The sequence below is a fragment of the Doryrhamphus excisus genome, chromosome 3, assembly GCF_030265055.1.
Source record: "Doryrhamphus excisus isolate RoL2022-K1 chromosome 3, RoL_Dexc_1.0, whole genome shotgun sequence".
Taxonomy (NCBI): Eukaryota; Metazoa; Chordata; class Actinopteri; order Syngnathiformes; family Syngnathidae; genus Doryrhamphus; species Doryrhamphus excisus.
Genome location: NC_080468.1, coordinates 14,430,576 through 14,445,460, shown reverse-complemented (window position 1 = coordinate 14,445,460; position 14,885 = coordinate 14,430,576). Strand labels below are relative to the sequence as shown.

The window sequence follows — 14,885 nt, the reverse complement described above, 5'->3', positions numbered from 1 at the left end:
AGAAAAAAATTGTTTTGTAATTTAAAAAAAGTTACAATTTTTACATGAATAAAATCATAATATTATGAGGGAAAACATCATTTTAGAGAGTTTACAAAAATGTAAATAAAAAAGTTGTAATGTTATGAGAGAGAAACAAGCTACTATGCCAATGTTAGCATGCTCTTATATAGCATAATAGTGATGAGTGTTTATATATGTGTTTACCCATGAAAATAGCTGAAAATGCTACTATGCTAATGTTAGTATGCTTGCATATATCATAATAGTGATGAGTGTTTATATACGTATGTGCCTGCCCATGAAAATAGCTGAAAATGCTGCTATGCCAATGTTAGCATGCTCACATATAGTTTAATACTGATGAGTGTTTATATACGTGTTTACCCATGAAAATAGCTGAAAATGCTACTATGCTAATGTTAGCATGCTCACATATAGTATAATAGTACTGAGTGTTTATATACGTGCCTACCCATGAAAATAGCTGAAAATGCTACCATGCTAATGTTAACATGTTAACACATAACATAATCGTGCTAAGTATTCATATGTGTCTACCCATGAAAATAGCTGAAAATGTTACTATGCCAAAGTTAACATGCTAACACAACATAATAGTGCGAAGAGTTTATATGTGTCTACCCATGAAAATAGCTAAAAATGTTGCTATGATAATGTTAGCATGCTCAAATATAGTATAATAGTATTACAGTAATATATAGTATATTAATGTTTATATGGGTGTGTACCCATGAAAATAGCTGAAAATGCTACTAGGCTAATGTTAACATGCTAACACAACATAATAGTGCAAAGGGTTCATATGTGTCTACCCATGAAAATAGCTGAAAATGCTACTATGCTAAAGTTAAAATGCTAACACAACATAATAGTGCGAAGGGTTCATATGTGTCTACCCATGAAAATAGCTAAAAAAATTTGCTATGCTAATGTTAGCATGCTCAAATATAGTATAATAGTATTATAGTAATATATAGTATAATAATGTTTATATGCGCGTGTACCCATGAAAATAGCTGAAAATGCTACTAGGCTAATGTTAACATGCTAACACAACATAATAGTGTGAGGTGTTCATACGTGTCTACCCATGAAAATAGCTGAAAATGCTACTATGCTAATGTTAACATGCTAACACAACATAATAGTGCGAAGGGTTCATATGTGTCTACCCATGAAAATAGCTAAAAATGCTGCTAGGCTAATATTAGCATGCTAGCAATGGTAATATGCTAACGTTAGCATGCTAACACCTAGAATAATGGCGCAATGTAAAGCTTAATGGAATTTTTTTTCATTTTCATTCAGATTTTAACCAATTTTAAACCCATTCAGAACATTTCAAGTTATTTTAAACACAAACAAACAGATAAAAGCAGACAAAAACCTCTGGTAAATGTCAAAGTAGCAAAGTCGCATCCAACACTGCCTTTAGTAAATACAATCACCATTGATTCAATTACCAGTGACTGCATTGATGATGCCGCAAAACTCTTGAGAAGCGACGCCTGACATGACCTTGCGTCGACCTCTGTCTATTTTTAATATCATACCATGTCTTCTTTTCACTCTACCAACCCCCACCCCTCTTTTTTAACCCAGACACCCCCTGCACAGCCTCAGCCTAAATCCCCCCTAAAAACTTCAACACTCTCCCATCTAAATCTCCTTTCATTCAACCCCCCCCACCCCCCTCCTTGATGGTCCCACAGCCAACATCTCTGACTGTCCTCCAATCAAAAGCCCTGCAGGATAACTTTATTTATTAACACAGACCATATTGATTTCATTTCGTTTTAATAAGTGGGATATATTTCCCTTTGTTATTGTTTTCTCAAAGTGTTGACTTTGTGGGTAATATGTGCCACATCTGATTAATGTGTCAATCTCTACGCTAAGCTCCAGCACTGCGGGGGTGCACCCCCTATTTAGGTCATCATCATCATCATCACACATGAGGTCCACTGGTCCACACATCTGCTGTTGTGTGGCCTCATTCGTATATATGTGACATGATGCACACACACGCATGCTATGCTAAGCTAAATAGGCCTGTGCATCAAAATGTCTTAGAGCTGGACTAATACACCCCACAAAGTGCTAGGAGTGGCTGTCTGTTATGTCCCTGCAGTGATCCCGTAGCCCGAGTGAGTGACTATTTGGGTGTTATTTCTTGTCTACAGGGCTGAAATCATGTTAAAACCCAAATTTATAACTTCATAAACATGTTTTATATGCTCTAGCTCAGGGGTGCTCATTAAGTCGATCGCGAGCTACCGGTCAATCGCGGAGGTGGTACTGGTCGATCGCTGGTCGATCGCGGCGTGACATTAAAAAAATATCATCCCAGCATTAATGCCGTCACTTGATTGATATACAGGGCAGCCATTCAGATGACAACAGAATGTTGCCCTTCGGGTGACCAATCAAATCAAACAACGTCTCTAAGTGCAGCAGAACTTACGATGTCAGCCTATCATCCATCCCCGTTACTTGATTGACATACAGAACAACCAATCAGATGACAACTGAATTTTGACCTTTAGGTCACCGCTCATGCGTAAACAACGATGCAAAGTGCTAAGCTAGTCGGCGAATTGCGAGATTTTAAAGCCCTCGCTAAAGTTTATGGTCACTAAAATGAGTGAAGGAGCTGGACCAAGTAAAAAGGCAAAAACTGGACCAAGTAAAAAGGCAAAAAACATATCACTTCCATACGGATATGGAATATTATACGGATATTATGATACGGATATTATCCATGACTGATAAACATTTGGAAGTGTGCTTGAGGCTGGCTATCAGCAGCTACTGTCCGGACTATGCATCCCTGGCTGGTTCAATTCAGTGCAAGTCATCAAAGTAAACTCAGGTAATTACAAAAAAAATTAATAGTTAATTATGTGTGTTTTGCAATATTGGCTCATTTGGTTATGTAAGGTACATCAACATACATTGTACGTACAAATAATCCTCAATACATTTGAAAATAAATAGATGTTTTGCATTTTTGTAGTGGGTAGATCATTTTGACTCGGTCATTTTAAAAGTAGCTCGCATGCTGAAAAAGTGTGAGCACCCCTGCTCTAGCTACTAAAATATTCAATATATGACTGAGAATCACAGGGCCATACATAAAATAAACTGGAGAAGCTAACTAACTAGCATGGTGATGCTAGGAGCGGCTGTTTGTTATGTCCCTGCAGTAATCCCGTAGCCTGAGTGAGTGACTATTTGGGTGTTATTTCATGTGTACACGGCTGATATCATGTTAAAAACCACAATATAGAACTTCATAAACATGTTTTATATGCTCTAGCTACTAAAATATTCAATATATGACTTTGAGTCACAGGCCATACAAAAAGTAAACTGGAGAAGCTAACTAACTAGCATGGTGATGCTAGGAGCGGCTGTTTGTTATGTCCCTGCAGTGATCCTGTAGCCTGAGTAAGTGACTATTTGGGTGTTATTTCTTGTCTACAGGGCTGAAATTATGTTAAAACCTCAATTTATAACTTCATAAACATGTTTTATATGCTCTAGCTACTAAAATATTGAATATATGACTGAGAGTCACAGGGCCATACAAAAGTAAACTCGAGAAGCTAACTAACTAGCATGCTAGCTTGTGATTCTAGAAGCGGCTGTCTGTTATGTCCCTGCAGAGTTCCCGTAGCCTGAGTGAGTGAATATTTGGGTGTTATTTCATGTCTACAAAGATTAAATCATGTTAAAACCCCATTTTAGAACTTCATAAACATGTTTTATATGCTCTAGCTACTAAAATATTGAATATATGACTGAGAGTCACAGGGCCATACAAAAAGTAAACTGGAGAAGCTAACTAATTAGCGTGGTAGCTTGTGATGCTAGGAGCGGCTGTCTGTTATGTCCCTGCAGTATTCCCGTAGCCTGAGTGAGTGAATATTTGTGTGTTATTTCATGTTTACAGGGCTGAAATGATGTTAAAAACCCAATTTATATCATCATAAACATGTTTTATATGCTTTAGCTACTAACATATTGAATATATGACCGAGAGTCACGAGGCCACACAGGTGGTGCCCCGACACGTGAAGGCAGCCTGGGGCAATTTCGCACACGAGAAGGAACCGTTCTCATTCGCGCCTGAGAATCGTTTGCCTCGCAGAGCCGTTCAAAAGACTCGACTCGTTTGTCAACGGCACATCTCTCGTAGAGAGAGATATTTTAATCCCACGCCGACTGACAAACCGCACACATACACATACACACAGTCAACGAGAAAACGAGACACCTGCACCGTGAGTGTTTTTTTTCTTCTTCTTCTTTATTTGTATTCATTGTTCCAATCTACGGGCGGCGTTGTGAGTCTTAGCTTTATACCGCCGCGCGCTGCGCCATCTTTTTTTTTTTTTTTAAGTGAGTGATGCAATTCGTGTGATATTTATTGCACAGCTAGCTTATATAAACATATACAATTAGCAATATGGAATTGTGTTGTTCGCAATGACAGAGCGTGGTGGGCGTGTAGCGGGATGGAAGGGGGGGGGGGGGGGGGGGTTGTTGTCTGTCTCCTGCAGAGATGCGTGGATTCGTGCCTCTTTGTTACACTGATGCCGCAATCCACGCTCATCCCCAAAATGCTGACATAAACAAATGATTTATGTGCTATTTAACATCTCAGTAGTAGATTATTGATTATGTCTTTGTCTGTCACGTGATGCATTATTGTAGTCCAGGTAGGCCTGGTTACATAAAGCGTCATTTTCTTTTTAAATGGAGGCTATTAAACGGTCCCAGGATCCATAATAAACCAAAAGCTATTGTTATACAATGACACCCCATAATATACACACATACACACACACTAGGGTACTCGGCCTGTGTATTGTCCAATCCAGATGTGTCTCTTCCTGTCCTGATGTTTGATTCCGGATGCACGCTTTGTGTCAAATGACTGTTTATGTTGATATTGTACACTTTATGTACATTCAGGCTTGTCAGTGACAGGAAATGTGCGGCCTGTGGTGTGACAACGTTATTTTCAGGATGAGCACATGGATTGAATGGGATATTAAGCCCCCCCCCCCCCCCCCCCCCACCCCCCCCCACCCCCTCCGCCTCGGGAAAAAGGTTGTTTCACGCCGCATATAGATGTACGGCTATAATCTGCTATTACCCACTCACACGCAGGAAGTGAGATTTACAGTGGCCTTCAATTGGTAAAAAGAAAGATGTGTCATTTTTATTCATTCATTCATTCATTTTCTACCGTTAATCATCACAAGGGTCGTGGGGGGGGGGTGCTGGAGCCTATCCCAGCTGTCTTCGGGCGAGAGGCAAGGGGTACACCCTGGACTGGTGGCCAGCCAATCACAGGGCACATATAGACAAACAACCATTCACACTCACATTCATACCTATGGACAATTTGGAGTCGCTAATTAACCTAGCATGTTTTTGGAATGTGGGAGGAAACCCACGCATGCACGGGAAGAACATGCAAACTCCACACAGAGATGGCCGAGGGTGGAATCGAACCCTGGTCTCCTAGCTGTGAGGTCTACGCGCTAACCACTCGATCGCTGTGCAGCCCGAATTCGGAAGTTCATTCATTCATTCATTCATTAATTCATTCATTCATTCATTTTTTACCGCTTATCATCACAAGGGTCGTGGGGGGGATGCTGGAGCCTATCCCAGCTGTCTTCGGGCGAGACGCAGGGGTACACCCTGGACTGGTGGCCAGCCAATCACAAGGCACATATAGACAAACAACCATTCACACTCACAATCATACCTATGGACAATTTGGAGTCGCCAATTAACCTTGCATGTTTTTAGTCGAGAACTGAAATTTTCTTGAAACTTTCCTATGTTAGACTGCTGATATTCTTATATTTGGATGTAAAACAACCCATTTTTGTGTTATTTATGTTGGTACATTTGTTTAGATATTTGAGCACAAAAGCAAACAAATTAACCGACAAACATTGAGTCATGATTAATCGATTTTAGAAACTTTTATTAATCGAAATTAGGTCAGGCGATACTTTTTATCTCGTGGTATAGCGGTATAGAAGTAGAACGGATAAACAGATGAATGGATAAACCGACCACGTTGAGTCATGATTAATCGATTTTAGAAACTTTTAGTAATCGAAATTAGGTCAGGTGATATTTTTTCTCTCGCGGAATACCGGTATAGATTCTTCCAATGCTAAGAAAATGACTTACACTGTCTCATCCCTTCGTGAACAAGACAGAAACAGAACAGGACAAGGAAACTACTACTACTACTACTACATGGGACAAGGTAACTACTGTAGCGTTACCTTCAATTTAGTGGTCAAAGAGGGGTTTTAATTGAGTAAAAACGGGCCCAAACTGCTTTTTTTATACTCTAAGGGTTGCCGACCCCTGTCTTAGATGGACCAAATCAATATGACGCAAACACAAACTTAAATTAGTGAACATAAATGTCCATTGTTGTTTTCCAAAGTCAGTCTGTCGGAACGCTGTGTTACCGACCATATTGAGTCATGATTAATCGATTTTAGAAACTTTTATGAAAAGAACTTAGGTCAGGATATTTTTTCTCTCGCGGAATACCGGTATAGATTCTTCCAATGCTAATAAAATGACTTATACTTTCTCATCCCTTCGGGAACAAGACAGAAACAGAACAGGACAAGGAAACTACTACTACTACTACTACAAGGGACAAGGTAACTACTGTAGCGTTATCTTCAATTTAGCGGTCAAAGAGGGGTTTTAATTTAGTAGAAACTGGCCCAAACTGCTTTTTTTTATACTCTAAGGGTTGCCGACCCTTGTCCTAGACGGACCAAATCAATATGATGCAAAAACAAACAGTTTTTGAACATAAATGTCCATTGTTGTTTTCCAAAGTCAGTCTGTCGGAACGCTGCGTCACTCAAAAGATAATAACTTTATAATATCAAGCACTTGTTATAGGTGGCTGAATTAGCATTTAGCATCCAAATGAGGCACCAACAGCTTTGTCGTTTTTTTGGTCGAGTTGTCAATATGATAGTCCACAAAATTGGAGATATAGCGACGTACACTCTGTCTATTGAGCTGATGATGTATAATTTCTCCTATGGGGATTGGTGAGATTACATTCAATCCCTCCCAGATTACCAATCCAGCGGACCGGAAGGCAGGCTTGGGGGTCATCGGGTCTGGGACAGCCCCCTATTTTATTCCCATCTTCCATGGAGCCATACAGCGTCACGCATTAGGTTGTGTGGTGAGCTAATGAAAGTACATTTAAGGCTTTCTAACAGGCTGCTGTGTCTGTTTTAGTAGGTTGATTCTACAGGAAACGCCCCCCCCCCCACCCCCTCCCCCCCTTCATTCAGTGCGGCAGTGAGAGGCAATAAAACACGGACGCGATGCAACAGCCGTATTGTCCCAAAAAGACAATGACTAAAACCAGAGCTTACATAACACAGTGTAATACAACATGATGACGCTGCCTAACATTTACACCTCTATGAGCTATTTATAGCCTTCAATTAGTATTACATGCCGTTTTTTTAAGGACGCTATAGCCTATGAGCTCACATCCAAACAAATCCTCAAGATGCGGCGACATGGCTCGTAAAGACTGACTGTTGTAAGTAAACGCATCGACCAGGTCCAGCCGCAACAGTACTCCCCCTATCCTCTCACCCACCATCACATGCCCGCGACAGGAAGTCATCAAGCCAAACAGAGTTGTGATTTTCTCATAGAGCTGACGCCATGTGCCTAACCCTGACAAAAAGCCAACAAATCACAGGTGTCCAAAATACGGCCCTGAGGTCATCTGTGACCCATGCTCATTCTTGATTAGCCCGAGAAAACCGAAATGTTGACATCAACAATCAGAAAGGTCGGTGACCACTGGTGATTAATGTTTATACTCCAAAGTTGAATGTTTCTGAGGAAGTATAATTCTGAATTTGACCAGTTTTGTCATTGTTTTGGTTCTGTTCATATTGGTAATGGTTTTATTTGATTTGAACATGCATCAGATTAGAATTGAATGCATCACATAATCAGTTCACAGTTCCACATGTCCAAAAGGAGTAGGAAGAAGCAAAGCTTATTAAATCCTACCCCTCCATCTGGTACTTTTACAATCAGTAACTGTTACATTTGTTCACTTCCTGCCTTTCTAATATAATTTAAGTTTTTTTTAATTATTTTGTATTTATTTTATTATTATTTTCATATGTTATTTTTATGTTATTTTTATATGTTATTTTTAATTATTACATTATTACATTATTACATTATTACATTATTACATTATTACATTATTACATTATTACATTATTACATTATTACATTATTACATTATTTTTACTTTTTTGTCACATACCGAAGTAGTGTAATGTAAAAGTATATGTTATTATTATAGTTTATTATTATATAGTTATTTTTAATTTCACAATTATTAAATTATTAAATTATTAAATTATTAAATTATTAAATTATTAAATTATTAAATTATTAAATTATTAAATTATTAAATTATTAAATTATTAAATTATTAAATTATTAAATTATTAAATTATTATGTTATTAATTATTTTTACTTTTTGTCACATACCAAAGTAATGTAATGTAAGAATATATGTTGTTTTTATATGTTATTTTTAATTTTTAATTTCACAATTATAAAAAATTATAAAATTATAAAATTATAAAATTATAAAATTATAAAATTATAAAATTATAAAATTATAAAATTATAAAATTATAAAATTATAAAATTATAAAATTATAAAATTATTACATTATTACATTATTAAATTATTAAATTATAAAATTATAAAATTATTAAATTATAAAATTATAAAATTATAAAATTATTTTTACTTTTTTGCCACGTACCGAAGTACAAGGTCATACAATGACATAATGATTGAGAAGTCTTATTGTTGTGCTTGATCTTAAAGTCCTCATCATACAAATACACGAGTAAATCTTAAGCATCTGCATCTTTATGAGGCACTGACAGCTTTCCTGAGTGCGTGTGCATGATGTGTTCATGTGTATGGAGTGACAATGTACTGTACTGTCACAAGTCATCTACACTTATGCTCATTAGACGCACTGCACTGTGTGTGTGTGTGTGTGTGTGTGTGGTGCCGTGTGTGTGTCAGAGCTTGTGCCTGTCAAGCGAGCGACACTGAGGAGGTGCTGAGTCACCCTGGTGCTTTTCCGAGCAGCCATCCATGTTTTTTCATGATCAGTGCAGAAGCTAAATGTTTTTTTGCACACAAGTTGACTGTTGTAAGTCACGGTCATCCGAGGTCGGGTGGAGGATGCAATATTAATAACGTATTTTTAGGGGTAGAAAAATGACCATGGCAGAATCCAGCATGGTTATGTTTGGAAAGGAAGATTATTTATTATTTATTATTTATTATTTATTATTTATTATTTATTATTTATTATTTATTATTTATTATTTATTATTTATTATTTATTATTTATTATTTATTATTTATTATTTATTATTTATTATTTATTATTTATTATTTATTATTTATTATTATGCTAGGTTAATTGGCGACTCCAAATTGTCCATAGGTATGAATGTGAGTGTGAATGGTTGTTTGTCTATATCTGCCCTGTGATTGGCTGGCCACCAGTCCAGGGTGTACCCAAAGACAGCTGGGATAGGCTCCAGCACTGAATGAATGAATGAATTAATTATTTTTATTTTTATTATTATTATTAATATTATTAATTAGTAATAATATTTATTATTTATTATTTATCCTCAAAATATCTTCGACCTTGGTACCATCATTAACTCATTCAATACCAAAGACGTATTGATATGTTTTTATAAGTCCAAAGGCCCGATCCCATCAACATATTTATTTTATGTTTTTTTAATGCAAGAGGCAAAAAAGGTGATCACATTTTGTGATGATATATTGCAAATATATTTTTTATTTATTTTATTATTATTATTATTTTATTTTATTATATTTATTTGATGTAAAACAAGCCATTTTGTGTTGTTTATATTGTTATAGTTGTTTAGATATAAACATATTAACATCAAAGTCAAAATTATACTTGAATTTTTTTTCTTTTTTTTTTTTTAGTCAGGAACTGATATTTTCCTGAAACTTACTTTTAATGCTTTTAAGAAAAAAAGCAAAAAAAAATTTCCTGATGAAAGACAGAAGTCTACTGTTTCTTTTGATAGGTTCAATGTTTATATAGCCATAGAACACAATATTCTGTGATCCTTGAACGATCGGTCAAAATGGCTGACGGGGTTGTGTTTTGTTGTTGGTTATTTATGGTTGTTTTTTCAGAAGGCCTTATAGGCGGGATAGGTATGTCGCATTCCATGCATCTTTCGCTACCTCTTTTTACCTGTTTGTATATCTTTAGAACGCACAGACAAGAGAAGAGATGTCTTGTTCAACTTCTCTTGTGAATTGAATGTGTTAATGTGACTTATGTTCGCATATACGCATAAACGCATATAAAGCAGTGATGTAAATGTACTAATATAATCCCCTGAAAGCAGGAAGGAGTTACTCCTCAGGGCCACTAACCTCTCCATTCATTGCTGTTACATCACCAGCTCAGACCCGGGATGTTGTACAATGACTCATCACTGACCTGTGGCTTGCCTGTTTGCTTTCTGGGGCAGCCAAACCTCATGCTTTCTACTCTGATACTGACTAAAGCCTGGACTGGGAATGGACTTCATGTTTACGTTGAGCTTATCATGAGGTCAATATGCCGTCAGTATAGATCACAAGTGAGGCATTTTGTCGGCAAAGTAAATGGTGCGCGCTCACAGACGGTGTCGCTCACTCTCAAGAAATGCAACCATTCAATACGGTTATATGACATACATTTTGCACCATATTGTCGTGAAACATTAAAGGGAACCTATTATGCTTATTTGTGGCCCTTTGTATTGAGTTATGGACTCCTAACCAGCACAGAAAGCGTTCTAGTTCTTCCAGAATCTGCACCTATTCAGCTGTATTTATTTGGTCTCTCAATGTTAAGTAGCTTTAGCATTTTAGCGTTTAGGTTTTCTACAGCAACATGTAATGTGTTTCGGGTAGAAAACTTGGGTAGAGCCACTAATCGTGGTGGGAAAAGGCTATTAGCAGCCCCGTTTCCTGTACGCTATAATGCTACACAGACAGGCGCTTTTTCTCCATAACTTACACAAAATAAATACAGTTAGGATACTGATAAACTGTTACTGTTACTTACTTGTCTTTTATTATGTTTACTATATTGGGTGATAGGAGTGTAAAAGGTGACCATAGGGGTGTTATGCCATGTCTAGAGGGCTCTAATCATGTTTGAAAGTGTATTTAGAAGGTGGTAAACAGATTTTCTAGGCCTTATTTTCTGTTATTATATCTACTATATTGGGTGATAGAAGTGTAACTGTGACTATAGGGGTGTTATGCCATGTCTCGAGGGCTCTAATCATGTTTAAAAGTGTATTTAGAAGGTGGTAAACAGTTTTTCTCGGTCTTACTTTCTGTTATTATATCTACTATATTGGGTAATAGAAGTGTAACTGACTATAGGGGTGTTATGCCATGTCTAAAGGGCTCTAATCATGTTTGAAAGTGTATTTAGAAGGTGCTAAACACGTTTTTTTGGTCTTATTTTCTGTTATTATATCTACTATATTGGGTGATAGAAGTGTAACTGTGACTATAGGGGTGTTATGCCATGTCTAGAGGGCTCTAATCATGTTTGAAAGTGTATTTAGAAGGTGGTAAACAGGTTTTCTAGCTCTTATTTTCCGTTATTATATCTACTATATTGGGTAATAGAAGTGTAAATGTGACTATAGGAGTGTTATGCTATGTCTAGAGGGCTCTAATCATGTTTGAAAGTGTATTTAGAAGGTGGTAAACAGGTTTTCTCAGTCTTATTTTCTGTTATTATGTCTACTATATTGGGTAATAGGAGTGTAACCGTGACTATAGGGGTGTTAAGCCATGTCTAGAGGGCTCTAATCATGTTTGAAAGTGTATTTAGGAGGTGGTAAACAGGTTTTCTCGGTCTTATTTTTTGTTATTATATTTACTATATTGAGTGATAAAAGTGTAACTGTGACTATAGGGGTGTTATTTCATGTCTAGAGGGCTCTAATGATGTTTGAAAGTGTATTTAGAAGGTGGTAAACAGGTTTCCTCTGTCTTATTTTCTGCTATTATGTCTACTATATTGGGTAATAGAAGTGTAAATGTGACTATAGGGGTGTTATTTCATGTCTAGAGGGCTCAAATCATGTTTGAAAGTGTATTTAGAACGTGATGGATATTTTCTGTCCCGCAAAGCTAGCAAGCTGCTTGCGTTGGGTCGACATGTGTGTTCGTCGAGGTGTATGTGCGCGCTTGCGTGAGCGCTGGCGGTGTTTTGGAAGATGAGATGATTATGTAGCTCGGGTTCAGAGAGGGAGACGAGGCGGATGCCGGGAGCAAGGGATTGTGGGTACAGGGATGACTTTTAATCTCTCAGAGCTCAACAGCTGTCTCACAACTCCTCATCATCTCTCTCTCTCTTTTTTTTTGCTCACAAAAGCATTTCGCTTGCCACCGGTTACATCATAATACCAACAAATGATGTATATATTTTTTTAAAAACATAATCACTGCACCAATTATTAGTGTTTTTTTATTTTTTAAATGATTCAATAAATATTATTTAATGAAATAATATTACGAGAGATGCACTGGTAGAGTTCCCTCCCATATTTTGATTTATTTTTATAGACGATACGAAAAGAGTTCATAGTTCAGGCCGGTGAATATTTCGGATTATGAAAATGCTCCAACAGAGAGATGAATTTTGGACGCTAATACACTCAGGGTGTGATGGAGATTAGGTGCGACTGCCGGAATATCGAAATGGTTTCTTCACTGCTAGCGTTAGGAGAGCAAAGCAAAGCTGGTGAAAATCGGTGTCCTTTCCCCGGGGACAACGGCCTACAGTTCCCCGCATACTGGCTGCTCGCCATTTTGTGTGTATGTGTGTGTATGTGTGCGTGCGTTTGTTTTTGGTAACACAATAAGGACTTGTTGTGCTGGGAGCATCGGCACAGCAGGAGAGAAAAACAGACATGAGTGGTTTTTGATGCATAAGTGGATTCTTGGCTCCCATGGAATAAACAGTATTTACAGTGGAGTCTTGGTTAGCATACGCTCCAGTTCACGCTGCACACATACGTTTATTGGTTAGCGTACAATATGTCGTGTTATGAATGTATTTACGCTACCGCTTAAAAGTTTGGGAAATTGAATGAATGAATGAATGATTAATCACAACTATTCGAGAAATAGGCTGCATGACTGTATTGGGTAATAGGAGTGTAGAGGTGACTATAGGGGTGTTATTTCATTTTTAGAGGTCTCTAATCATGTTAAAAACACATTTAGAAGGTGGTAAACAGGGTTTTCTTGCACTTATATGTCTTATTTTCTCTTATTATGTCAACTGTATTGGGTAATAGGAGTGTAATGGTGACTATAGGGGTGTTATTTCATTTCTAGAGTGCTCTAATCATATTTGAAAGTGCATTTAGAAGGTGGTAAACAGGGTTTTCTTGCACTTATATGTCTTATTTTCTCTTATTATGTCAACTGTATTGGATAATAGGAGTGTAATGGTGACTATAGGGGTGTTATTTCATTTCTAGAGGTCTCTAATCATGTTAAAAAACACATTTAGAAGGTGGTAAACATGTTTTTTTGGACTTATATGTCTTATTTTCTCATATTATGTCAACTGTATTGGGTAATAGGAGTGTAGAGTTGACTATAGGGGTGTTATTTCATTTCTAGAGGTCTCTAATCATGTTAAAAAAAACACATGTAGAAGGTGGTAAACAGGGTTTTATTGCACTTATATGTCTTATTTTCTCTTATTATGTCAACTGTATTGGGTAATAGGAGTGTAATGTGACTATAGGGGTGTTATTTCATTTCTAGAGTTCTCTAATCATGTTAAAAACACATTTAGAAGGTGGTAAACACGTTTTTTTGGACTTATATGTCTTATTTTCTCTTATTATGTCAACTGTATTGGGTAATAGGAGTGTAGAGGTGACTATAGGGGTGTTATTTCATTTCTAGAGGTCTCTAATCACGTTAAAAACACATTTAGAAGGTGGTAAACATGTTTTTTTGGACATATATGTCTTATTTTCTCTTTTTATGTCAACTGTATTGGGTAATATGAGTATAGAGGTGACTATAGGGGTGTTATTTCATTTCTAGAGGTCTCTAATCATGTTAAAAACACATTTAGAAGGTGGTAAACATGTTTTTTTGGACTTATATGTCTTATTTTGTCTTATTATGTCAACTGTATTGGGTAATAAGAGTGTAATGTGACTATAGGGGTGTTATTTCATTTCTAGAGTTCTCTAATCATGTTAAAAACACATTTAGAAGGTGGTAAACACGTTTTTTTGGACTTATATGTCTTATTTTCTCTTATTATGTCAACTGTATTGGGTAATAGGAGTGTAGAGGTGACTATAGGGGTGTTATTTCATTTCTAGAGGTCTCTAGTCACGTTAAAAACACATTTAGAAGGTGGTAAACATGTTTTTTTGGACATATATGTCTTATTTTCTATTTTTATGTCAACTGTATTGGGTAATATGAGTATAGAGGTGACTATAGGGGTGTTATTTCATTTCTAGAGGTCTCTAATCATGTTAAAAACACATTTAGAAGGTGGTAAACATGTTTTTTTGGACTTATATGTCTTATTTTGTCTTATTATGTCAACTGTATGGGGTACTAGCGAATAACAAAGGGTCTACATGTTTTATGAAGATGAAT

The 14,885-nt window shown here is 36.7% G+C and overlaps 1 protein-coding gene across 1 annotated transcript in view; it reads left to right on the top strand.

The window, feature by feature from the left end:
• The first annotated feature begins 4,185 nt into the window (after positions 1–4,185).
• Positions 4,186–14,885, top strand: part of LOC131125001 (microtubule-associated protein 4-like) — a 67,108-nt gene continuing 56,408 nt past the window's right edge. The window contains exon 1 of the mRNA XM_058066067.1: positions 4,186–4,310. The gene's annotated coding sequence lies outside the window, so the exon portion shown is untranslated. The remainder of the gene's footprint in view (positions 4,311–14,885) is intronic.